Raw genomic sequence first — 27,280 nt, forward strand, 5'->3', positions numbered from 1 at the left:
TTTGGTTAAATGGGAATTAAGATGGATTTAAGTTTCTCATAGTTGGCTGGTAATAACCTAATCTCCTCTTGAGCTGCAGGCAGGCAGCATTCCACTTACGGCAGTTTCTGTTTGTGAAACCTGAAAGAAATTGAATTTTGATACTGTGAGGGCTTTAACCAGAGCTTTGAAAAATAAAGTATGTTCACTTCCCATTGCTATCGGAAATGCAGCCTTTTCATCTATAAAATGTATGGCATTCACCTAGGTGCCCAGGTCTGATGGACGTTTGACAGTAATATTTTTTTTTTCATTCTCTAAGAGCTAAGCGCCTCAGATCAATTTTATAAAGGTATAAATTACATTCTGGAAGTTGATGAATTAAATTCTTTAGACAGATGGAGAGAAATATTTGCACAGGGCAGTGAGTGCTCTGCAATTCTAAAGAGAGTTTAGGTTCCTAAAAGCTCTTTAGGTGGCTCAGGAGATCAGTAATGGAATCTGTGGAGAATTGCAGGACCATGTTGTTGGTTCAAGGCCCATCTGGCTTGATTGTTAATGTGTGACTGAGAGAAATGGTTTGGTTGATACACTTTACAAAACCAAACAGCAGAATGGATGCAAAGGCCCAAATTTTGAAGATGAGTATGTACATGATGGTTTTTCATTTGCAATCAACTGTTACACCAATATCAAGGGGGTAGAACTGCAGTATCTGAGTTGCATTTTCTTTCAGATATTTAACCATCTAAATTGTAAGAGTTGCATCTGCAATTCATTGTGCATGGGAAAATGTGGGTATAATTTTGAAGGCTTAAAACTGCATCTGCATAAAGTGTGGCTGGGTTGGAGACTTGTTGGAAATTCTACTCTAAACTTCTCTTGTTTCAAAGGAACTCCACTGACCTTGCCTGAGCCTAGGAGAGCATCTGGCAAAGGATAACTCCCTGCTCTCCTTACTGCCACCCAAGGGGTAAAAGAGGAGACGATAAGAAGCTACTTGCAGATTCCTGATTCTTTTCCCCAGCCCCTGGTTCATGTTAGAACAGTGAGGCTATGTCTACACTGCAGAGCTATTTCAGGATACTAGATATATCCCGAAATAGCTATTTTGCATCTTACCAGCAAGCCCATTATTTCAAAATATAACAGGCTCGCTATTCCACTGACCCTGTAAACCTCATACCACAAGGAGTAAAGGACATTTTGAAATAGCAGCTTATTTCCAAATTGACTCGAAATAAGCTACACAATTTGCGTAGCTCAAATTGTGTAGCTTATTTGGAGCTACGGGTGCAGTGTAGATGTACCCTTACTGTTTTAACTCTCACTAGCTAGAAAAGGTACCCTACTTATCACACTCTAGTGGCTCCTCTTCACTGATCAGCCCAGGACTACAAGGGTGCGTCTCTACTTTGCTTAGTTTATTTAGAGGTAATTTCGAAATAAAGAGCTATTCTGAAACATCCCTTAGCCCTCATGAAATGAGGTTTACAGGGATGTCGGAATAGCGAGCCCATTATATTTCAAAATAACAGGTGTGCTCAAAAGATGCAAAATAGCTATTTGAGGACATATCCGGTATCTTGAAATAGTTCCACAGTGTAGACATAGCCCAAATGAGCCACGGAGCTGGAATAGGGCAGAAGCACATTCCCCACACCATGCCTTGGCAAAGCTTGCCCTGCCTTTGTTCTCTCAGTACTAGCTCTGAGAATAACAAGAGGATTTGTTTGCAGACAGGTCAGTGCACCTTTGGCAAAACTAAATCAATCCCATATCTTTTATTTTATTTAAATTCTACCTCTAATATTCGGAATTTTCCCTCTGTTTTCTTTCAGCATCCGTTCCCTTGTTTGCTCTCCTTGTTAAGGTTGCTTTCCCTCTCCCTTTGCCTGCAAATGCAAAAACCTGTTATCAAATCATCATAATAATCCTCTTAAAACAGATACGCTTCAAAGCATTTGCTGTTGTTGTCTCTTAGGCCCCTATTATCATAAAGTATGAGGCCGCCTTTGAGGTTTGAAGTTCCCCTGCATAACTTAGGTTTCCTCTGCCAGCTCTCTCTGTGGATTTAAAGCATAGAGACAGATTGAAATGCTGACTTCCCAAGGCTCAGGGTTCATATGAAGACTTGATTAAGATTTGAAAAGCAGCCACTTGATTTCCTCCATTATTTCTGTGTCTTCCCCTCTTTTTGGGGAAGTGTCAGATATATTCAACAGAGCTGCAGCTCGTTGAGTCCCACAAACCTGGGAAGTTTGTTAGTAAGAAAACAGGGTAATGGGAAAGATCCTATTTTAGTGCATTGTACAAAGTTTGAAGGCTAATTTAATCCTTTAATTCTCCCCCCCCCCCTTTTATTTATTTTCTTCTCCTTCACAGAGAATAATGGTTAGGAGAACTGGCTGGAGAAGGAACCTAGTGGAACTTGGCACTTGGCAGTGAAGGGAGGGAAACAGAGAGGGGCCTATACAAAATGTACCAGCAGAAGGTGGTTTGTTTGGGATAATGAAAAGGATCTGATCTTATATGGTTGAATCTTTAGGCCCCAGTGGGGGGCATACAGCTAGGATTGCCAGATAGTTTCACAAAAAATACCGAACATGGTGGGGAAAAAAATGGGTTGAGTAACAGAAAAACATGGGGACCAAAGTTGTTGAGCCAAAAAAAAAAAAAAAGCACCAAAAAAAGTCACTGCACCTTTAAATCACCATGTTCCCTCCATCCCCACCAGAAGTGGCAGGGAAAGAATGAAAAATGTCCCAAGTGGCCTTCCGTCTGAGAAAAACAGAAAATACCGGACATTTTACATATCCAATATTTTCTTTTTTAATTTTGTTACCAGACAGAAGCCACAAATACTGGACTGTCCGGGCCAATGCCGGACACCTGGCAACCCTACATGCAGCCTGGTTTATGGGTTTACAACCTCTCTCTGTTACTTGTTGCTTTGCTTGTTATCTCAGTTGACTGCATATTTTTGTCAGGATTAGAAGGCTGTGACCCAGACTCTGATGGAGAGTCTGCCACTTGAGGATGGGGCCTAATGTAGATGGAGTCATAGACACGTTGGTGCGGTTCCATGATTTCTACACATCTGAAACTCCCTGAAGTTTAGCCATCACCAGTATCAATACAGCTGAGACAGGGAACATTGAAAGTCCTTTCAGAAGAATCTGAGGTGTGAGACTTGGTTGGTTTTATAGATAACAATGGAAGGGCCCATGATTCTTAGCAGACGCTGTACAAGTTGCATTAGCGTCCTGCTATAGAAATTCTCTGGGTTCTAACAGTGGGATGTTTCTACCCCAAATGTGACTCAGCCCAGCAAACAGCCATCACCATGAGCCATTAGGGGAAACAGTGGCATACTCAATACACTAATGAAGGGCTGAATCCCACCATCCTCACTGAGACCAAACCTGCAATTAAGTCAGTGGGCAAGGATGGCAGGGTTTGGTCCACCCATTGGCGGTAGAATGTATTTTTCTATAAAGTCTTTCATGCTGAAAGTGTTCTTGTATGGGGAGCACTTTCTGACAGACAATCACATGTTTTGAAACCTGCTATCTCATGCTACACTTTGTGGCTGTGTCTAGACTGGCAAGTTTTTCCGCAAAATCATGTGATTTTGCGGAAAAACTTGCCAGCTGTCTACACTGGCCGCTTGAATTTCCGGAAAAGCACTGACGATCTCCTGTAAAATCATCAGTGCTTTTCCTGAAAAACTATGCTGCTCCCGTTCGGGCAAAAGTCTTTTTCCGAAAGACTTTTGCCCGAAAGGGCCAGTGTAGACAGCACAGTACTGTTTTCCGAAAAAAAGCCCCGATCGCGAAAATGGCGATTGGGGCTTTTTTGCGGAAAACCACGTCTAGATTGGCCACGGACACTTTTCTGCAAAAAGTGGCTTTGCGGAAAAGCATCCTGCCAATCTAGACGCGCTTTTCCGAAAATGCTTTTAACAGAAAACTTTTCTGTTAAAAGTATTTTTGGTAATTCATGCCAGTGTAGACGTAGCCTGTGTGTACGCCCAGCAGAAGAGCTAACAGACTTGTCTGGCACCTGGGCAAAGCGGTGGTAGGGCTCTCTCCATGCTCCCGGAAGGAGTGGGGCCTCAGATGGCAGGGGTGGGTTTGGGGGCTGCCAGCCCTCAGAGCTGCCTGGGGCATGCCACAGCAAACCTTTGCCCTTCTTCCACAGCCCTAAAACCTGTCTGCAGTGCACAGCATGGTGCAACTGCAGCGACTTAAAGGGCCTGGGACTCTGGCCACTGCCATTCCTGGAATATTAGCAACCAGGAACCCTGGGCCCTTTTGAATTGCTGGGCCCCAAGACAACTGCACCCTTTGCCCTCCCTGTCAATGGGTCTGGCCCCCGTCTGCATATTGAGAGAAGGACACTGAAAAATTCCCACACTGCTATCCTGATTCATGTCCACCTACCTTCTTATTACTGGAACTCTAAGGTAGACACGCCATCAGTATTTTAAGCAGAATAACATCTGTCTCTGCTCAGAGCATGTCTAACTGACGATATTTAAAATGCCAGTGATCTTGTCTACAGTAAGGCTCCATTACTAGGCCAGCCATGTCCTGTGTGCACACTTGTGACCATACTGCAGTCAGTCTGCCTCAGTTTCCCCTTTTGGCTATTCAGTAAAGACAAACCAAACATTTGTCGGCTCACCCTCCCTTGTGTTGTGTGTTACTAAATTAAAATGTATTCAAAATAAAACTCTCAAGTTAATCCAAAAGTCCAACACAACAAAGGTTTCTCTTCCTCCTGCTTCCTAGCCCTTCCTGCCTTTGAGCTTTTCTTGCTTTGGCAGGCCAATCCCAGACTCAGGCTGGCTTGAATCTTAGTCCTGACTCCCAAGACTCTCTGCTAGAGCCTGCTCTTTCCTAGCAGCCTAGGATCCCTGAGCATTCCCTCTTTCATTGTTATTTTCTGCTGCTCTTTATTGGCCCATCAGTCTGCTCTCTCCCAGATGTGGCTTTTTTGTAATCAGGGTGGGTAGCCCCAGTGTTCCAGCCCTTCAGGGGTGAGCCACCCAGTTACAGGCTCCCGGCAGAGAGAAAGTTTTGCAAAATTTCCCAAGCGTAGACAGGACTAAGAAGTTGCTGTACTGTGTTCTGCCCAATTTGGTGCTTTATGTAGATTAAAATTGTGGGACGATCCCTAACCAGTAGATCTAGTGGGTGGGTGGGGGTTAGATGTATACAAGTTGCCTGTATTTTTTCAGGCTCAACTGCTTCTTTATCACTCCTGATAAGTGAGTGTGTGAGATCTGAAGTGGGGCCATTGGCCAGAACCCAAGGCAGGCAGGAGTCTTGGATGTATAGTTCGGGGGCAGCTCAGTTTCTTTCCTGCTAATTCTCTGCCTCTTGCAGCAGTACACCATACACTCTGCCTGAGCCATAATCATAATCCTCTTTGCAGCAGGCGCAGCTATCCCCATAGGAAGCATTAGCAATATCACAAAGTGCGGAGACTTCATTGTTCCCCTAATCTGGAAAGGGAGCTGAGACAAGACAGAGGAAACGTTAACCCCTTCAGTGCCTCTGTGTACATCTCCTCTTTTTCTCTAAGTGGGGAAATTTGGAAGCCTCTTTACAGAAGAAATAGCAAAAATACTGCACCCCACAGAGTTATATTGCTCTATGGAATTCATTAGCAGCCGTGTCTTTGAACTTGCCTCCATCTGACATGCCCTATTACCACACTTTGGTGAAATGAACCTTTTCAAGGGAAATTGGAACTTCCCAGTGGCTACCTAAGGTGGAAGGTTAGGAAATGAAGCGCTTCGTGCTGGGGCAGGGGTAACAAGAACATTGTTATTATTTACAGACCAAGCAGGTGCTTGATGTGGTGCAAAGGAAGTTCTGCCGCAGGGGGCTGGGAGCAAATAGAAAGAAAACCTAAACCTAAGAGGAACTGAAGTTGACGTGAATAGAAGATGGCACCTTGGGCACTGATATAAGGAAGAAGGGGCCACAGGGAAGAGAGTGACTGTATTTTTAAATACAAATTGTTCAAATTTATAATGAGAATTTCTGTGACACGAGAACTGTGTCCTTTGCTGAACAGTGATGCCTTTTTTTAGCTCTGGGAATGAGAGCCCAGTGTAAAACTGCAAACCATGCTCCATCCTGCTATAACAGGCTGAAAAGCAACTCAGCATGGAGGCCCAGCACAAAGCCTGCCTTGGTGTCACTTAAGCCCCATGGTGGCCATAAGTGGGTTGTAAGTGGCACATAAGCCTTCCCATGCTGTTCCTCTGCCTAGGGGTGAAGTTTACACATAATGAACATGTTTTGTTTTACCATCTACATGTTTTGTTAGTCTATAAAGTGCTACCAGACCATTTTTTGTTTTTTTCTGTAACAGACTAACTCGGCTACCCCCTGAAGCCACATAATGAACAAGTTAGGTTTCTTCTTCACCCTCCATACCAGCTCCTCTTTCAAATCTTCCTCATCCCCAATGTGCTTCTGCAGTGACTCTCACAGTCTTATCTCCGGCTTGTAAAGCCTGGCTCATTTGGAGGAGGTCTGCTGCACCCAGGGAGGAATCCTAGCCCCTAGCACTTAGGTTAACGATCTCGCTAAGTGAACTCTGTGTGAAATTCGTCAGTGAAAGTTTGTGGCAGCTAATTAAAAAAAAATCTCATAACTAGCACAAGAGGGATCTTGAGGGTTTGCTTTTCATTTCTATCAAAACTCCCTGGAGATTTTTTTAGGTAGGAAGTGTAGCGCTCAAACCTGAGATTTCTTTTAGACTTCAAAGGCCATCATTTGAGGGCTTCTTAGAAATGCCACATCTGTTTAAACTAAACTTGCAGAAGAGGCATTTCCCTCCCCCCCCTTTAAAAGTGCTTCAGAAAACATCTCTGTTAGACAGTGCCTGAGTTTGCTTAGAGTGTGATAGACAAGAGACAAACTCTCAAATGCACCTCAGTGGAGGAAGCCAGCAGGAGGCAGAAAGATAAGACAGAGGAGTGAAATGCAGGGAGCTGGGATAGTTTTGCCACATCCCTAATTGGTTCAGACATGTTCCTTATTTCACTGGAGAATTAACAGCAAGTCCTGTGATCTCTGGAGTTTTGAACCAAATTGATTCGAGAGTCAGTCGAATGAGCCAACTGAAATTTAAATGTAAAGAGCTTGTCTGCTCTTTGTGAGCTCCGTTTGTCAATGCTATTTCCTACCGATACGCAGAAGGCTTTTTTTATAATTAATGTTACTTGTCACTTTGCTTTTCATTTTCTACATGCAGATGTGAAAGCTGTGCTTTGCTTTAGCTTCCTGATACTGATATTGAATTCTGTTTTTATAGGGTCCGATCCAAAGTCTATTGGATTAGACCATTAAAATGATGCAGGAAAAAAAAGTAACTGCAACATGTTCAGTGCACTGGGGGTGGGTGGGAGGGAGGTGGAATTTCAAAAGTAATTGGCTTTGATCTAACTCTTCTCCTATAGTGGGACTTAACCATGAACTTCAGTGGAGACAGAGGTGGATGATGAGTGCTGTTGAAAGTCCTGTCCATGGTTTGTGTGTAGTGCATGTGAACTGCCATTCTGTACACACTTTCTGTTTTGTACAACTGCCTCTTAAAAACATGAAAGTACTGTACAATTCTTCTTTGATGGTTCCTATATGGATTCCAAATGAGGGTGCACCTGAACACTGCTGCAGCTCCGGTGCAGGGTGTCTTTTGACCAGGCCTGGCTAAAGAGTGTGCGGGTCCCAAGGCAGCATGGTGAACTGCATGGCCCCCACCCAGGTGAGCGGGCCAGGTGAGCGGGGCCAGGAGCTGGGCAGCGCAGGGCCCTGAATATGGCAGGCCCAAGGCGACCACCTTGCTCACCTTGCCCAAAGACCAGGCCTCCTTTTGACCAGCATGTGAGTTGCTCGTCATCCTTGTGTCTATAGCTGAGCCTGTAAGAGGCTGTGCAGGTCAACTTTGCTTCAGTTCCCTTTTTCTGCTGCATAGCTAGAGTCTGAAACCCTGTTCCTCTTGCCTTCTTACCTAACTAAGAGTTGCTTGTCTGTTGTTCCTTCATGTGTATAGTTGTAAATAGGTTTTTTTTCTTGTCATAGTATATTAGTATTGTATTAGTTATGTTTCCTTTCAGACATCTTCTCCCACCCGGGGATTATGCTCTGGCAAGTTGGCTTTGAAACCTGTGCTTCATACTCGTGCGCCATCTCTCTGAGCAATGAGCACCAGTGGTGCCTCTGCTGCCTTGTTGCCTGTTGAACTATTTGCAATTTGTTCCAGCCCTGAATGTGGGAAGCCAGGGAACGTCAGCTCTGTTAGCCTCTTCCATAAGCAACTATGGACAGTTGGATCAAGGACTGGTGAAACTGCTGGAACAGTGTCTGTCCCACTGTCTTCTTTCCAAGCGTTGGATCGGTCATTCCTGCCACAGCCTGGCAAACCCTGCCATGGGCATAAGGCTGGCTCCCGGTTTGGGCCTGCCTCTAAATACAACGTTGCTTCCCTGAGCTGGGCCAGGCAGGGTGAGAAGTCTGACAGATTCAGCTGCTCCAGCTCCCAAGAAATCCTAGATGGAGCACAGCAGGAAGTATTGCCATGATCTGCCTGTTGTCAGTCTGGTGCCGTTACTTGCAGTGTCAATGTAACCACCACCAGGCAGATTTGAACCTGAGACCTCTGGAGCTGAGTAGAGGAGTCTCCACCCTCTGAGCCAAAAGCCAGCTGGCTCCCAGACCCTGCTGTAGAGGTCTCTTGATCTTAACTGTTGCTGTGGCCTAGATACCACTTGCATTACTCAGTAACCACACCAGGTGTGTGGGTTACACCATCAATGATGCTTGGAGCCCCTGGCTTACCATGTGTGGTGGTCCTCATGGTTGGACACCTGAAACTGCTGTCACCTGCTATGGAGCTGCTGCTCCCTTACTTACGTTCTCTATTACTTTCAAATCCCACAGTTACTTCGCTCCTGCTTTCTCCAGTGGATGAACCTCTACTTCATTTCTCAGAAAGGCATGTGCCTTCCTCCTTGGACCATTAGTTCCACCAGCACCAGGCCCCTCCTCTGAATCTGAGGACTTCTCTGAGCTAGAATCCATTTCCTTGCTTGCCCTGTCTTGCAGTCTGGTTCCAGGCACAGACTACCCTATCAAGCAAGATGGCACCAAAGCTCCCTCCTCATGTGTGGCCCTGCAAGTCATGTGCATGATTCGTTAGGGTGGATGACAACCATACTGACAGCCCTCTTTTAACCTTGCCAATATTGGTTCACAGACCACTGCCACCTCTCTGCCCCCTGCTCTGCTTCCATGCACACCTGGATCTCCTCATGCAGGCACAGGGATGACGCCAGCATCCCTCCACCTCGTGGCATGGTATTTGGTTGGAGCTCAGGAATAGACAGGGCATGCTCCACCCCAATGCATAGTTTCCTCATGTGCAGCAGAAGGCCCTCTATAAGGGACTGCTATCAAGTGAAACAGAAAGAGTTCCCCGCCTGGGCTCACTGCCAGCATTACCTGCTAGACTACATAACCATTCCTATTCTCCTCTACTGCCTTCTCCCATTTAAACTGTCAAGCAACACCCGCAACTCTGTATCAGTGCACCTCGAGGGACTCGCTGTCTTTACCTTTCCAGTGGATGGTTCCTCTGTCTTCACTAACCTGAATACTGTTTGTTTTCTCACAAGTCTGCTCAACACCTCCTTGCCAAGGCTCAAAAATAGACCACCTTAATGTTGCTCTCTCTGCCCTCACTAAGCCATCCTTCAAACTCCCTCATGATCCCACTTCTTGGTGAATGTTATCTTCTTGGTGGCTGTTCCGTCAGCACGTTAACAAACGGGTAGCAAGGATGGCTGCCCCCCCCCCCACCACACACACACATCATCTTCCATAAGGACCATGTCTCCTCACACCTGCACCCCAGATTCATCCCCAACGTGGTGTCTGTATTCCACCTCAGAGTACATCCACCTTCTGGTCTTCTCTCCCAAGCCCTACAGAGTCAGAACTTTGCACTGTCTCAGCATCCACCATGCATTGGTCCTCTACATCTAATACACTCGTGGCTTCTGCCCTTCACCCAACTCTTTGTTGTCATTGCTGAATGCCTCAAGGGGCAATCCCTCTCCCCCCAGCACATCTCCAAATATACCTTCCATTGCCTCTGTGAATGCTACACTTCATCCAAGATAGCTCCACCTCCTATCGTCATGTGAACAGACATTGCCACATCAGTCTGCCTCATGGATGTGCCATGACAACACATTTACTGAACAGCCATGTGGAGCTCTGTCCACAACTTTACCTCTCACTATTCCATCCCCCCCACAGCAGATCCGGCCGTTGGCTCCATCTTCTTATAGACCATAACTTCTCACAAGTCCTCACACCACCTCCACACTGGTCACTGCTTGCTACTCACCCCTGTTTGAAATCCACATAGGGTGCATCACTAATGGTAGAGGAAGTTAATCACTTGTGACTGGAGAGTCTTTGAGTTGCATGGTCCTTATATGGGTTCCAAAAATAGGTGTGGGTGTGTGCCATGCACCGGAACTGGGACAATTCTATAAAGGTATCCATTGACCCGCTCGTGCATTGTCCTTGTGTCTGTAGCTGAATTTGGAAGAGGTACATGAGTTGAAGACCCTCTACTAAACACAGCAGAGGGGATGGAAGGCAGGTACTAGAATCCATATAGGGACTGAGGATATTAAAATGCGGTTAATTGACTAGTTGACTAGTCGCTGGAATTTCCATTGACTAGTTGACTAATCGATAGGCACTTCCGCATTCCTCCTTTGAAATGTACAAGAGCCCCTGCTTGGTTCCACTGGGGCTCTTGTACATTTCAAAGGAGGAATGCAGAACACTATGTACAGCCTGGAGCAAGCGGGAAGTCCCACTGATTCCGGGCTGCACGTGGCGTGCCTGCTTTGAAATGCACAAGAGTCCTGAGCAGGGACTCTTGTGCCTTTCAAAGCCATGGAGCCTGGGGTAAGCTGGGGAGTCCCCAGCTGACCCCGTGTTCCACGTGGCACTTCTCTGGAACCCAGGGTCAGCTTTTGGACTCCCCAGCTGATCCCAGGTTCTAGGGAAATGCTAGGGGGAGCCCAGGATCAACTGGGACTTCCTGGCTGATCCCAGGCTCAAAGGTGCAGAGGCGATGCCACTTTGACGTACCCCTTCCCCCACTTTTGCTGCCACTATCTCATAGAAGCAGCAAATTGGGGGGGGGGGGATATCGACTAGTCAAAATACTATCCGATAAGCAAATGCTTATCAGATAGTTGACTAGTCAACTAGTCTTTTACATCCTTAATAGGGACCACCCATCTCAAAGAACTTCCAGTTATAGGTAACAACCTCCTCTTTCTTCACCTGCACGTGTTGTCCTCTTTGCATTTCATTGAATTATGTCCCCTTGGTTTGTAGTGGAACATGAGATTGGGATGACCATTTTGTTTATCTCCTGCCTCAGTGCAGTAGAATGATCTAGAAGAACATGACTCTCTAGAAGTTATATTCTCTGTTCCTGTTCTGTAACCCGACTCATTACTTACCCTTCCAGGACTGTATTTTTGTGACGTTTGGTGTCTCTTGTGAGGGTATACATGCCAAAACACACCAGACATTGTAACTGCCCCTCTCCAGGGTTGAACATAGTATGCTTAATCCTGCCTCAGCATTGGGGGATGGACTAAATGACCTCTTAAGGTCCCTTCCAGCTCTACATTTCTATAATTCTGTCCTTTTCCAAACCAAGCCACCTGCTCCTTAAATGACAGCAAGACTTAAGCTTTCGAATAAATAAGAGAAGCACTCTGGCTTCAGCTCTGCTAATCTGTTTAACCTTCATCAGCATGAATATTTCCTCCTGGCACTGAATGAGCAAGCAAGATAATTCTGGTGCTAACAAATGTTCATTTGGAATGCTGGGAATGATGCTGATTGACTAATCCTGAAGGATTGCAGAAATCCCCTGTCTAAATAAATAAATAAAGCTCCCGAATGAAGGGTTGTAACTAAATAAATAAGCTCTGTAAGTTCAGATGAGCAAAGCTGGGGTATGGCAGTTGGCCCTCCTGTTGTTGTGCCTGGTTAGTTTTAATAAGAATATTGTTCTCAGCACAAGCGGATGTGTAAGGAACATTGTAAATGTTGATGCACAAAGCGGTCACATCACTGTATGGCTATGTTTAGACAGCTCCCTCTTGCACAAAAAAATGCAAACGAGGCAAAGTGTTGAATATCACCATGCCTCATTTGCATAATTAATGAGGCTCCGTTTTTGCACAAGTCATTCTTCCTGAAAAAAAGAGGAAGAACGGCTCTTGCACAAGAGGAGATTTTTGCACAAAAAGGAGCCGTGTAGACAGCTCCTTTTTGCACAAAAGCTTCTTGTGCAAAAACAGAGCCTCATTAATTATGCAAATGAGGCATGGCAATATTCCACGCTTTGCCTCATTTGCATATTTTTTTGCACAAGAGGGGGCAGTCTACACACAGCCTGAGTAAAATTTATCTCTGTCTTCTAGCATAACTGCCAGGACTATTTTATAGTATTCAGAGTTACTTATCTAGACTACTCCCATTTTAATAATCTCCAATTTTATTCTTCTTGGGCCTGACTTTTAGGGGAACATATCATTTCGATGTTAAGAGGCTGCATCTTTTACGTCTCTTTAGTGGCTGGACCATATGAAGTTTATGAATCTGCTACTGACTTCAAACAATGGATCTGGCTTTTAAATCCAAAAGTCCTGCATTCAGTTGCCATTGATAATTCAGCCTGGGGGATATACTAATATTGGGTATGCAAAGCTTCCAGAACAGGCAGCTGGCATCGTGGCACTTCTAAAAATAAGGTCCTTTATTTGTGTGTGTGTGTCTGTGTGTGTGTCTGTGTGTGTATGTGTAAATGTATGCGTGTGTGAATAATTTCCCTGTAATTCCCAACTAAGTATCTGCATCCTTTTGCGGAGGTAATAGTCCGTCGTGTCTGATGATGATGTCTTGAGCTCGCACAGGCTCATTGGTTGTGGACTTGCATGTGGCTGAGGTGTCCAAGCCTTGATCGGCATGGGCGTTCACAGTGGGGGCAAAAGAATTGTCCTGGCTCTGTTGCTGTGGCTGCTACTGTTGCTTTTCTCCTCTCATGAGCATCAATCAGGTGTATGCATTGCTGCTCTTCAAAGTTGTCATACACGTGTCCTTTTGCACTAGGTGCAATACAGACTACTTTCAGAGTAGCTCAGTTTTGGTAATGTATCCCATCATTTTTAAACACGTTCATTATTTTAAAATAAATCTGAAGGTACAGATGATCAGCTGTGACAGTCTCTGTAACACTGTAACTTGAATATCCTTTGGCTTTTTCTTGGTCTTATGTTTGACCTTACTGCAAAGGTGCAAATGGTATAAACATCAAGGAGGCAGAGGAATTGGTTAGGAAGACCTATTGGGAAATAACTTTTAACCCATTGCTCCTAGTTAAAGAAAGGAATGTTTAGATGGTGCTTGAAGGGAATTTCTTAACAGTAATGTATCCCCGAGATTGTGGATTAGTCTACCAAGGAAACTAGAGGGAACCCTGTCAATTGAGATTTTTGAGGTTACACTGTAAAAAGCAATGGAAACTGTACAACAGGGAGTGAGTGTACAACAGGGAGTCCTCCATTGGCAGGGAAATAGATCAGAGATCTCATATGCCATTTCTGACTTCTAAGATGCTGTATAGAAACCTAGCAGAAACTAGAAAAAGCAACATTCCTCAGTGCCTAAAGCCTCTGCAAGTACAGGAAACTAGTAGATCTGGCCACCTGGTCCTAACAGATTATTCCCGAAAGGAAGGTAAAAATCTCCTCTCAAAGATTCCTGTCAATATGCCCTATGGGGAATTCCTTCTTTCCCCCATACCATGTTAATCCATCCGTTTAACTGGGTGCATGTGAGCTTTTATCAGATATTCACAGCAAAATTGTGTCTGGAAAGTGCCTGCACAGATATGTTGCGTGCTACTGTAAAATGATGAGTTTTGGTCATTGAGGGCTTGAGTGAAACTTCAGCCATGGGGGTGACGGGTGGGGAGGAACACTAGCCCTGTGACTGGTTTCTCCCCGTGCCACCCCTAGCCCAGGAGAGAGATGGGACAATCACCCTTCCACGACCCGCCTCTTCCCTGCTTTTGCTCTGCCCCCTGCCCACCTATTCCCTCCCTTCCCCCCAAGTGATGTGGCCAAGAGATGACCATAGCCGGGGGTTGGCACCAGCAGGATCTGCCCCTTTTATACTCACTGGCAGTGGCAGGCGGTGGGGTGGGGTGGTGGGAAGCAGTGTGTCATGGCTCTAACCTGCTCTACTCCCATAGCTTCCATCTGTGTTACTGTGCTTCTCTCTGGTGAGTGTGGGGGTGGTTCTGTCCCCTCTCCCATGTGATGCACCAGAATCCAGGAGAGCAGAGTGGTCTGGGACCACACCAGTCCCATTTCCCCTGCTGCTGCTGCTGCTGCTGCTGCAGAGTGCGGGGGCAGGTGCTGAGCCCCGCTGCCAGCATGGGGCCACTCTGTTCCCACCAGGTGCTCAAGTGGAAGTTCAAATGGGGTTTTGTCTACACTGCATCATTTTTGTGGATGCGGAAATGCAAATGAAACACTCATTAGCATTTCTTGCACTCTCATTTGCATATTCCCTTCTGATCCCTTTTGAGGGAAAAAACTCAGTGTAGATGGGGCCATTTTGCGCCAAAAAAACCCTTTTGTACAAGAACGCTTATCTCTTATTTATTGAAGAATAAGGGTTCTTGCACAAAAAGGGTTTTTTTTGCACAAAATGGCCCTGTCTACACTACTTTTTTTCCTGCAAAAACCTCTTCCACAAAAAGAATCGGAAGACAATATGCAAATGAGTGTTTGAAATGCTAATGAGCGCTTCCTTTGCGTTTCCTCTTCTGCAAGAAAGATGCAGTTTAGATTGAGCCTAAGAGGAGTGAGATAGGTGTCCCATCATACACCTTCATGGGTTGATCCTGTTCACATGTGCAAGTCCATGTAATAAATTGCAGAGGTGTTTTCTGCAGTCAGTGCCATCTGCTGGTGGGGCTAGCTAGAGGCCTTCGGTATGGTAAGGAAAGGTCATATCTATAGAGAATGACTGTCCTAAGGTGCAGATGTTATCCCTTGGATGATAATATCTAGCAAGAAGTGCTTCTTCATTCATGTGGGCAGGTATAATAACCCTCACTTTGCTCATGGGGGAAAAGGTATAGAAGGGACTGCAATTTGCCTTCAGTCCTGTAAGTAGAGTAGGTCTGGGACTAGATGTCAGTTTTTCTCACTGCCCAGCCTACCCCCAAGGACCATACTGCCTACAGCATAGCACCTTGTAACCTTAAATAATCCTCAGAGCACTTCTGAGAGGTAGGAATGTTTTCCCTCCATTTTAACAATGGGAAGACTGAGGCACAGAGGCACTACTGAACTGGGCATTGTGTAACGATCTAGGAAGATTGACCGAGGACATGTTCCAAGTCAGTGACAGAGCCAGGAAGGTGGCAGTTCCTGAGTTGCAGATCTGGGCTCAGCCCTCCTAGATTATGCTGTGTGCTCAGGATGACCACAGGAGTGAGGTCATGCATTAGAGTTCTCTTGCTGCATTTTTGTAAGCAGACAGTGTTCTGGCCACACTGAAGCCCAGGATAACTACCATTCTGTACAGTGCCTTCCAAAGCCATCTTAAAAGGTAAGAATATAGCACTGAAAAGAATGTTCACAGTCCCTGAACCTGCCTACCCAGTACATGATGATCACTGAAACTGTCAGATTTGATCAGACTCCAAAAGTATAGAATAAATGGATGGTTACAGCAGATTCTTCCAGAGTCACTTTTTAGAGACCTTTAGAAGTAGCCATGGCTATCATAATCTAATCTATCACCCATTCATAATCTCTCAGGGTTAGAGTTATAAACATCCTTTTTTTGCAGGTGTTGGTTACTCTCTCTTCAGTGGAACTGATCCTTGTGAATGAGTTTAACTTGGAAAAGCAATATTACTAAATAGTTAATGCTGATAATACACTTTGGGCTGATAAAAGACTTTTTTCATCTGAGGACCCCACCAATTGATTTCACACTTGTCAGATTGATTAGTATCATCCCCATTTTACAGACAAAGAAGCTGAGGCACAGACTGAGGGAAAGTGACTTGCTGCGGGCCGCAAAGAGTAGCAGTGAAGAGGCCAGCAACAGATACAAAAGTCCTATGTGCTTGTTTAATTGCAGTTCTGGTTTTCAACTCCCTGCTCTAGTTAGTTCATACTATAATGCAGGTTCTCACAGGTGTTTTATTAGTGTCTGTATGTGGTGTGTTCCTCCCTCTTCCTCTTACCCCCCTCCCCCAAGAAATATATATTTGGCAGCCCTTGGTCCTTGATGGTGTCTCATGCTTTCTGCACACTAAATATACTTTTATTTAGTTTTAAATTGTGGCATTCTGTGAAGCAATTCATACATCAAAGGCATGTCTCAAGCTTATTTTAGTGTGTACTGATATTGTGTGAATAGTCTTGTAATTTACCTTTATACATCTGTTGTAGAAATTCTGAGCCCTCCTATGTGGCCACGTCAGTTTCCGCTGGGTTGCTAACTACATGCTTGGATTGTACATTCATCTACAAAAACCACATCTTAGGACTTCATGCTTTCTATGGTATATAACCCACAATACAGCTGATTTTAAAGATCAATTAGCATACAATAATTTTCCAGATAAATACAACCCTAACATTTCCAGTAGTCTGTGTTTGAGAGAAGTGTACTGTTTCCTTGCAACTTGGTTCTTGTTCTGCCCTTTGCTGACAATATTGTAGTTATCCATTAACAAATGCCTATCCATTAGTTATCCATTAGCAAATTACCTAATTTGGCACCAGTGGTGATCAATTGTTGTTAAATAGGCATTTGAAAGCTTCAGTGATAGTTTCCCACGTCTCACGTCCACTCCTGTGCCTCCACCTGCTGAAGAGGTACAGTATTCTACCAGCGCGATTCTGAAGAAAGGGAGTGAGCAACTCTTGAGTACCTCAGCTCAAAGTTAATGGGAGAGGAAGCTGTTCAACACCATGCAGGATTGGGCCCATGTTCTGTACACTCCACAGTGAACAGGCCTGCCTTGAAAGTGTGTGGCTCTAAAATTAGTCCAGGCTATGGATGTGAATGGTTAACTGGTGGGGGCTGGAGCAGCTCCCCCACTGCTGCGAGCAAGGAACTGTTGCAGCACCATGTGGACAAGGGCTGCTCTGGCAGACCTGGGCACCCAGCCAGGACACCATAGCAGCACCTGCCTATGATGAGTGTCCTAGCCAGCCACAGGCAGGGAGGAGCTGCTTCAGCCTAGCCAGTCCAGCCCATGCTTGTGGCAGAGGGGGTGGGGGCGCTCCAGCTGGGCTGAAGTGACACCTCCTCCCCTTTAATCAGTTAACTGGTTAAACAATTAAACAGGATTTTATATCCCTAGTCCAGGCTCTGCCAGTGAAACTGATCAGTTTTGCTGCAGAGTGTAATGTCTTTCTGGCTAGGGTTGCTGCCATTGCTTATGCTAGGTACCATAAAAATCTTTTCTACACTTGATTAGTGAGTGATCAGGAGGAATATCAGGGAGCTGTCATGGCCCCGCACTGTCAGGGGCTCTCTCTCTACTCAGAAGACATGACTGAGACAGTCTCGTGTCAGGGTTCATCTAAAGGTAACTCTCTCTGATTCTTTGAGCTGTGGTGAGAGCTACAGAGATCATCAGACCCATGTGTCTTCCAGTGAGTGGCCATGTGCTATGGTAGCAGTCTTGTTAGGTAATAACTTGAAGAAACACTGTTGCTGAAACTTATGCATAAGGACGGTGCTTCATCCAGAAGGGAGACACAGCAGTTGTAAAACTGCAAATAAAAGAATGGAAAGAAAGATCCATCTACTTCTCTTGTAACCTTTAAAAGGGGCAGTAAACAGCCTGGCCCCATTTATTTAGTCTCAGACATCTGAGACAATTCTCAAAGGAGTAGCTGTATTAGTCTGTATCTGTAAAAACGAGTGTGCCAATGGTCTCAATTGAGACAATAACATTTATCTCCTGGAATACCTTGTCAAGACTCTTTCTTCACAGACTATGAAAAGTGGGTGATATCTGTCTGTCTGTCTGTGTGTGTCTATGTCTATATATATTCAATGTTAACTGATAACTGCCACTAAATGTAGATTTCAGCTGGCACTCTGAAACCAAGGGGAAAAAAATCAATCAGTAACAGTCAGATTTCTTATTGACAATTCTTATCCACTCTTATTTTTAAGATTTCTTTTCTGCTTTTATCAATTTTTAGGTATATAGTTGTAGGGGATAGAGTTGGGGTTAGGACGGGGCTGCAAGAGGCGCAAGACAGCAAGGGGCAAGATGTGGGGGAGGGAGGGATTGGATGTCACCAGCCATTCAGGGAGCCCTCCGCAGCACAGCTGTCATGGGAGTGAGTGGGCCATGGCAGCAGAGCTGAAGAGGGCTCCTTGCAGTACCTCAGGGCCAATGACAGCCAATTCTAGCAGGTGCAAGGTATAGAAGGAGGCTGTGGCCCTGGTGGGGCAGAGCAGAGACCCCTGCCCAGGACTGGAAAGAGCCTCCCAATGGCAGGGAAGGAGGGGTCACTTTGCTGCTAAACCATTCCTGCCCAGGAACAATGCAGTGGGTTGTTGACCTCCAATCCCTGTTGGCACAAAGTAGCAGGGACGCTGTGGGCCTGGCTCAGCAGAGCAGAGATGTTTGGCCAGGACTGCGAGGAAGAGTCCCTAGCTACAGAGACAGCCACCCTGCTGCTGAAAGGCTCTGCCCCCATGTGAGAGCCATTCAGCAGCAGGGTTGGCCTCCCATGTGATTGGGAATGCACCCTCTTCCTGGCAGCTCTGGTGGTGTGTCTCTGCTGTCCCGCACCAGGACCTCAGCCTTCCTCAGACCTTGTGCCAGCAGGGGTCCTGTATCACCAACCCTGTGGCCATGCAGGAGCCCTCTGTGGATCTGTTGTCATAGCCTCACTTGGTCGCTTATCAGCGTGCAGGAGCTGTGTCCAAGCAGGAATTGTTCAGCAGCAGATCAGTCTCTCCCACAGCCAGGGGCTCCTCGTTCTCCTTACAGTCCTGGCCGTGGAGGTGGGAGAGAGGTCCATGCTCCACCAGGTTAGGATGATGACAGCCTCCCCCACACCTTGCTCCTTGCCATCTTGCACCTCCTGCAGCCCTCTTCTAACCCCAACTCTAGCCCCCACAACTACAAACCTAAAAATAGTTAAAAACAGAAAAGAAGTCTTAAAAAGAAAAGTGGATAAGAATTGTCAATTAGGGAAACAAAAATCAAAATCTGCCAAGCCTATTTGTACAAAGTGGGTCTGAGAATCTCCTCTCCCCCCCCCCCCCCCCCATGTGCTCAGATTAAAAATACTTTTTAGCCTTAACAATGCTGTAAAAAGAATGGTTCAAGACCTGAGGTCTTCACTCAGTTCTTACCCAAGTAAAACTCTGTGTGTTCAGTGGGATATTTGCCTGCACAAGATTTAAATATCTATCCCATTCATTAGTACAGGTTGTACCTCCCTTAACCAGGATTCCCTGGTCCGGCAACATCCGTGGTCCAGTACCCCACAGAGCCCAGGAACAGGGAGGTCTGGCGGCTGGGCAGGAGAGCTGTAGGGGGTATTGGCAACTCAGCCGGGAGCCCCGTGATGGGGGAGGAGAGAAAGGGGAATGGGTGGCATGGCCCCAACCTCAGCCATGGAGCTCCGGCCCCAGCAACAGCCAAGGAGATCTGGCCCTACCTGTGGGGGCTCTAGCTCTGGTTGCAGAGCTCTGGCTGTGGCTCTCCAGCCCCAGCAGCAGGGCCAGCAGCATCTAGAGAGCCCTGGGGCGCTGGGACAGCAGCGGGGGCAGGCTGATGCCCCAACTTGGTAGCAGCATGGGCCAGGAGGCCATCCCCTGGTCTAACAAATCCCCTTGTTCAAGACCAGACAGGTCATGAGGGTGCCAGACTAACGAGATCCAACCTGTAGCAAAAACTCGTAGAGACTCCTTGATCCAAATTCCGTACTGATTCAGTAGTGTTGCACAAGAAAATTGGCACTAACTGAGATCCTGGACTGTACATGCTGTATACCTCTTCATTATTCCTCCACAGGGGAGCAGAGGATATGAATTTTGCCCCCACACTGGCTGTTGCATGTCCCATTGAGAATACCCATAACCCTCAAAGGTGGTGCTAAATTGTAAAGTCTTTGATCAGTGATGCATGAGGCACAGTTAGACAGCGAGGCCTGGAATTGCGTTAATGAAAAGCTCTGGTGAAAGACAAAAACTGTCTGGCAGTGTATCATGAAATGGCATTATTTCCTGCTAGTTGCCCTCAGGAAATTAAAACTCTCCAGCTTTGGTGCGCATTGAGCTTGCCTGGCAACCACCCTGTGTTCTATATCCACACATCCTAGGATTTATCTTCCCACAAATACAAGGTAGGTTCTCCAGTCATTTGAAGTTACCCATATATATTTTCCCCCACTCTTCCCAATTGCTTCATAGATCTCTCTTCCACCATGCACTTAGAATATTTAACCAAGATGTCCCTGCCTGAGTCAGGGGAGATCAGAACAGATCACTGAAAACTGGTAATAGGCATATTTAAGTGGAAATCATTCTTCAGATGTTTGGGATGTTTTTGATGCTTGTATCTATTAAGTTATTTTCTGGGAACCTTTTCATCTGTTTCCCTCCCTCCCCCCTCCCCACATGTGAAAGTTAAAGATACCTCCTCCCCCATCCAGACAAGTTTAAGTTGTATTAAAACATTAGAATATTTTTCAGCCTTCAGTATTCAGTACTCGTCGTCTCTGATGATTATGGAAATCAATTAGAGACAATGCCTTTATTGTAACATAGAGGTGATTGTAGGCAGGGCCGTAATATTGCTAACCCTTCTCATGTGGCTTACTGTAGTAGGTTAGCACTTGCTGTCTACTGAAAGGGCACTCTTGTTTTTTCAAGGCTGCATGAAGATGGTAGATTCATTAGTTATGATCTTGCAATGAACCTGGACAATAAGTGACATTATAGCCATTTATCCCTGTTTTTGCTGAAGGATAGGCTTGTTCTCCTTTTTTCTTTCCACTCCTCAACTCAAAACCAAATCACACCATGTCTACCAAAAAAATTGCAAGGTTTTATTTGAAAATATTGTGGACTATGCCAAGAGGCTGAAATGTATAGGTGGATGACGAATTTGACTTTGACCCTGTAATGAATGGTGTGACCAATTAAGTTTATTATGCTTTCTTCACCTGGAAGCCCCTTCAGAACTACTGGTAGCTTAGTTTAGTAGAAAAATGTTAGAAGTTCTACCAGACTATTGGAACATGAAGCCTAAATCTGGCTGGGCACCTGGATTTGCCTACTATTAACTCAGCACAAAACATTCCATGCTACACACTCCAGTCAGTCTTGGGCCTAAATTCAGATCCAAGCATTTTCTACAGAAGTCTGGTGCAACTTTCTTCACTCTGTTGCTATCTGTGACACTTTGAAACTTCTGTTTGCCATGATATTTAGTATTTGCGTTCAGTGGGAAAAGTCCTGTGTTCTTCTTTTTCCAACATGTCTATTACTCCCATTACAAATGGAATGAAGGCATATATGCTTGGACCCAGATCTTAGACTGGGATTCACAAGGTTTCACCATGAAGAATCCTGGTTCTTTGAAGCTGGAAACTTTGTGAACATCAGGGCCTGGAAACCAGTGCAACATAAAATTCACAAGCCTTTTTCTAACTAAACTTGGAGGATTTCATATAGTTCTGCTAAAATGTACTGCTAAATGTAATTAGCCCTTTCTGTGGGGGTATTGAAAGAAAAGGTCAGATCTGAAGACAAAACTATGTGGAAATGAATAACTAACTAAATCCTGTTTCTATCCTTTAAAAAAACAACATATCCAAAGTGGCAACTTTTTTTTTTTAAAGGTGAATGTTTTGAGTTGGTCAGCTGAGCCATGGGGCGATGATGTTTATAAATTATAGAATCTTGCCAGTAAGCATAGGTGTCTCCTTGTAGCACTTGTAACTTCAGTATAGCCATCTTAAGCCTCCTCATGACGGAAGTATTCTCTGTGATGTAGAAATATTAATTGCTTATCCTTGAAACACCCACCAAGTCCCATTTGCCCAAGGATTATTTGGAATATAGAGTTTCGGGAGATTTGAAGCCTGGGAGTTACACACATTGAAGAGAGCAAGTTAAGTGGTGAAGTCAGACATAAGAGAAGCACTCTGTGACTCTGCTGTTCTGAAGTCTGCTCTTCAGTACAGCCTCATCTTCCCATGTGTAAGGGGACTGTTACCCCTTACTAAAACTCTGTGGGAGTTTTTTGGTTTACCAGCTTCAGAAGGGGAAGGGTTCATGAGACTGACAGACCCCAGAGACAATGGAAAGCAGTCAACACTCCAGCTCAGCCTGACTGACAGGTTGTAAGTGGGGATTGTTCTGGCTCTCTCTGAGCAAACAGGGAGCTGAAAGAGCAGAGCCAGCTGTGTGCAGAAGAGGTCCTGCAAAGACAGAGAGCTGAAAGAGGAGTACAAGAAGAAGTCCTGCAGCGACAGAACCAGACACAGACAGGCCAAGCAGTGCAGACCCTGTGTTGAGCAGCAGACTGGCAGTGCTCAGAAAGCCAAAAGGAACAGAGAAGCAACACAAGGAGCTGGAACTGGCCAAGCAGCACAGCCTGCAGCTGGATGTGGTGAGCTACTGGGACCTGCAAAGTGTGGGGAAAGGCTCTGGACTGGGAGAGGGGTCTGGCCACTTAGAGACTGAGGCTGTGTGGTCACTGCCAGTGCAAGCGTGTCCAGCCTGCAGCCCCTTGCAGCACATCCAGGGCTTCTAAGGAAGAGACTGTGAACTGTCCTTACACTCTGCAGACTGCTGTGTTGATGTCCCTGTGCTACAGAGCAGGGCTGTGTGTTCTCATTTAACCATTCTCGTTGTTTCTTATTCTATTCTCTTTAATCAGTTGATGTTTAATAAATTGTATTTGCTTTGAACCTTATGAAGTGATCACTGGGCCAAGAAGGCCTGCAGTGTAAAGAGAGCACCTCGGAGTGGGGACACCCTAACTCCTGCCCCTAGTGACTACAAGGTCAGGGATTAAGCCCCAGGAAACCTGGGCCCAGCCTTGTTGGGGTTTCAAGGGCTCTGCTACTCAGGAGAGTGGAGGGGGAGCCCTCAGGATCAGGGAGCCGTGGGGTAAAGGAAGTGGGAGCGGGGACTCAGATCCTTTCGCTGGTTCATTTCACCGGGGTGTATAGAAGCCAGGAAAGTTCCCCAAAATAGCGGGACCATTCCCCCGCTTACACATGCTTCCTCAAAAGTTTGTATTGGAGAGAACAGCAATTGTTACCTGTTACGTTGATTATAAAGTAATATGTTGTAAGGTTTCATTCTGCAGTGTCTAGCCTTTGGAATGTTGCAAGGCTGCCAGTAATCTTACACAAGGAAACGGAGAAGAATAGCAGATGGCGAAGGAAGTGTAGTGCAAGCAATAAATGAGTTGTCCTTCTATGGACAAAGTAAAGGAACTAAAATAAAGCTGAGAATGGAATATCTGAGTGGGTGACTGAGATTTTGAGTATGAGGTAGCAGTGATGGGTCAATGTAGGAATTGCAGTGAGGGTAGGCAGTAGAAAATCAGGCTCCACAAGCATGTGGTAGTCAATGGTAATGTTTTGTAAACTAAACCCGCAATCTGGGAAGCTAGTGAAGATAGTATAGTCCCATTTCACAAAGTAGTGATTTCAGAGGCGAGTGGTTCATAAACCTTGTCTACTTCATTTTAAAAACAATAGTTTTTAACTCCACTGATTATTATTGCATATTTGCCATCCTTACTAACAAAACTCCCTAATGGCTGAGCTGTGAGGAACTGGTCTAGATAACCAGAAATATAGTAGGTACTAACCATTATTTTCCTCATGTAACTATAGGTAGTAGGTTTGTTTCCCAGTTCCTTAGTGCTAGGGCCATCTCTGTAGTTACAAGTTGACAGGGCTTGGCTGTACTGATGCAGCTTTTCTATTGCAAGAGCACTTGGGAGAGAGCTCTCCCGTCACCATAACAAAATCAGCTTCCCATGCAGGGATAACTATGTCAGTGAGAAAGCATCTGTGCACATGAGCACTTATGTTGGCCACAAGGGTGTGATCTTTTTCACACCCTGAGTGGCAAAAGTTTTGCTGACATTAGGGCGACTGTAGGCATGGCTCTCGGTTTCCCTCATGTTGATTTTAACCAGCAATTCAAAGGCACCTCTATAACACTTTTCATTGGATGCAGCAAGATTCCACCAGTGTGCTGCAGCATTTGGTTACCAAAGGGAGGGAGTGCAAAGGGTTCTCTCCATACATGTTCTCAGGTGCCATTCTCCAAGAATGCCAGACCACACTGAGGAAGAGATCAAAGTATTTTACTTGGCAACTCTAAAACCAGCCTGAGTTCCCTGGCTGACTCTTAGCTATCCCCTCACTGTCTCCAGTTACTATTTGGTTTCCCCCCCTCCACCCTTCAATGCACACAAAAAAAATAGAAGTACTTAGCTGAAGAGTGATGAAGTCTGACTTCGTACAGTGTATAATCTGCCATGAAAAGTTTTATAGAGGTGAGGGAGAGTTCATAAGACAGAGAAATACAGGAATGCTGTCCCAGATGGCAGAGTCGCAGAGTGGAAGATGGGCTCCTCCAGCCGTAGCCAGCTTGTTAGGGACAGAGTGGAGTTTGACACTTGCTGCGATGTTGGAGTAGAGAACAAACCACAGTGGCATTACTCTGGATGTCTGCCAATTTAACTGAACCAAAGTTTAGTCCATACAGGAAGAGGGGTGTAGTCTGGAGTAAATCCCTGAAAGACTTTAAAAACTAGGGCAATTTTGAGCTGGATTCTGAAATGGGGAGTTTGAGTATGAGATGAAGTGACTGTACTTTTTTTATACATATAAGAAACCAATAGCAGCATGTGCTTGAGTTTGCAGAGCTGGAGCTTGGGGAGGCCCAGAGAAAGGAATTACAGCAGTTGAGATGAGAGAAGAGGTCTGCTGTGGAACACTGGCAGCAAAATGCCACAGTTGTTTAGAGACAAAGATTCTCTTCTCTCCTTAATGCGTCAGAGTAACTCCACCCTGCTGGGTGTGTGCAACAAGCAGAGAGTAGGCTCTGCTCCCACAAGTCTCAAAATCCTGTAGCACTGAACGGTATAAGATGTCATAGGTAGAATTTCAATATTCATAGATTCTAAGGCCTGATGGGAGCATTGTGACTAATCTGAGCTGTGTAGCAGGGACCATAGAACTTCCCCAACTGATTTCCTAGAGCAAAGCTTAAAAAACGCCCCCACCCAATCTTGATTTAAAAATGGTCAATGATAGAGAATCCACCATGACCCTGGGTAAAATGTTCCAGTGGTTAAGGACTCTCACAATTAATATTTTTTTCATTTTATTTGCATTCTGAATTTGTGGAGCTCCAACTTCCAGCATCTGGGTTGTGTTTAACAGAGACCGGTATGATTGAAGAGCCCGGTATCACATTTTGTTCCTCATGTTGGTACTTGCAAACTGTAATGAAGTCTCCTTTTAACTGTCTCTTTGTTAAACTAAACAGATTGAACACCTCAAGTCTGTCATTGTGAGCCAGGTTTTCTAATTCTTTAAGCATTCCAGTAGCTCTTCTTTAAACATTTTCCAATTTATCAGCATCATTCTCAAACTGAGGACACCAGAACTAGACACGTTGTTTCAGCAGCTGTTATCCCAGAGATAAAATAACATGTCTCCTCCTCCATTGAGTTTCCAGTATTTGTATATCCCCGGGCATGTCTACACTACCTGCCAGATCAACAGGCAGCATTTGATTCAGCGCGGGTCTAAAATGGACACTGAACACGCTCCCATCAACTCTGATACTCTACCAGACCGAAAAGCATAGGTGCAGTTGACTGGAGAGTGTCCACCATCGATTCAACGCAGTAAGTAGATATAATATGCCGACATCAACTACGCTATTCACAGCGCTGAAGTTGTGTAACTTAGATCCATGGCCCGCTGTAGTGTAATTTAGGCCCCATGTTTGCATTAGGTCTTTTGGCCACACAGTCACAGGTGGTGCTCATGTGCAGGTAGTGAGCCGTTACTTCCTGTGGGGATCTGACTGTGACGCTGCCTGACTTTTGAGAACCATGCAGATCCTTTGCTCCCAAAAAGCTCTTCCAAAACAGTTCTTTTCCTCATAAGAGCTATGTTTTTTAGGGTGCTTTTTGGCTGCTGACACAATGATCGTCTGGCAAATGTAGGGTATATTTTGCTCACTTTTCCTTTTGCAACCTTTTGCAGCTGTAATGATTTACTATGAAGTTTTGAGGCTAATTGCCTCATATGTTTAATTAATAACTGACACATTCTGTCCTTCAAAGAGACTGGAGAACTTCCATCTGGACCCCTAGTGATTACAGTCTGGAAGCCATCCCTGTAATTAAGGAGCAGGCTGTAGGAGGCTTGTTCCCATTATGAGTAATTATTGCACTTACTACTTCCCCCCCATCCTTTCCCTGTTTCAGGACTGGAAAACCAGGGCTTGCCTGAAAGATAAGTCTAAGATTAAACCCCAGCTAAGAAGGTGCTTTGCACTCACCCATGCTAGGTGAACTGGGGTATGTTTTGCTGCCAGCCCTCTTAGTTTTATGAATAATTTGAAAGGCCAGTGGCTGTTGAAAAGAAAATGCCCCTGGAGAGACCAAATTGAAGTGCAGATTGGTCAATACCCATCAATAACAGCAGCAGTGGATTTCTGAGGCATCTGAACTGTTATTTTTCCTCCCCCCTCCTCCCCCCCCCCCCCCGGCAACTCTCTCTCTTTTTCTCTGTGACTTTGACAACTGCCCATCTGCAAAGACTCTGGCTGGCTCTGAGGCCCCCAGAGTGGAGGATGCTGTGTCTTTAAGCCTTCCGAGCAGTGCTGAAATGTTATGACAGAGCATCTCGCACGGGGATGCAGTTTCCACGGCAACCCCACACTAAGATAAGCAAGCTATATTTTTTTTGAAAGGTTCAAGAATAGGGGAAGAATGAGGCGATCTGTCAGCGGGCGAGACTTGAAAAGAGGAAGCTATGTCCATTAATTCTGCGGCCCTGGCTGCTTTGTGTTTTAATTAGCAAGCGTCATTGAGGCAGAGAGAGCGGGAG

General features: G+C 45.4%; 1 protein-coding gene across 10 annotated transcripts in view; it reads left to right on the plus strand.

Moving 5' to 3' along the window:
* Positions 1–27,280, plus strand: part of TSPAN18 (tetraspanin 18) — a 202,953-nt gene that overhangs the window by 30,018 nt on the left and 145,655 nt on the right. Inside the window, exon 3 of one of the 10 annotated variants that reach the window (XM_089778556.1) lies at positions 25,896–26,067. The exons of the other annotated variants lie outside the window; for them this stretch is intronic. The gene's annotated coding sequence lies outside the window, so the exon portion shown is untranslated. The remainder of the gene's footprint in view (positions 1–25,895; positions 26,068–27,280) is intronic. 10 annotated transcript variants of the gene reach the window in all.

This window comes from Pelodiscus sinensis, chromosome 5 (assembly GCF_052426305.1).
Source record: "Pelodiscus sinensis isolate ZL-2025 chromosome 5, ASM5242630v1, whole genome shotgun sequence".
Classification (NCBI taxonomy): domain Eukaryota; kingdom Metazoa; phylum Chordata; order Testudines; family Trionychidae; genus Pelodiscus; species Pelodiscus sinensis.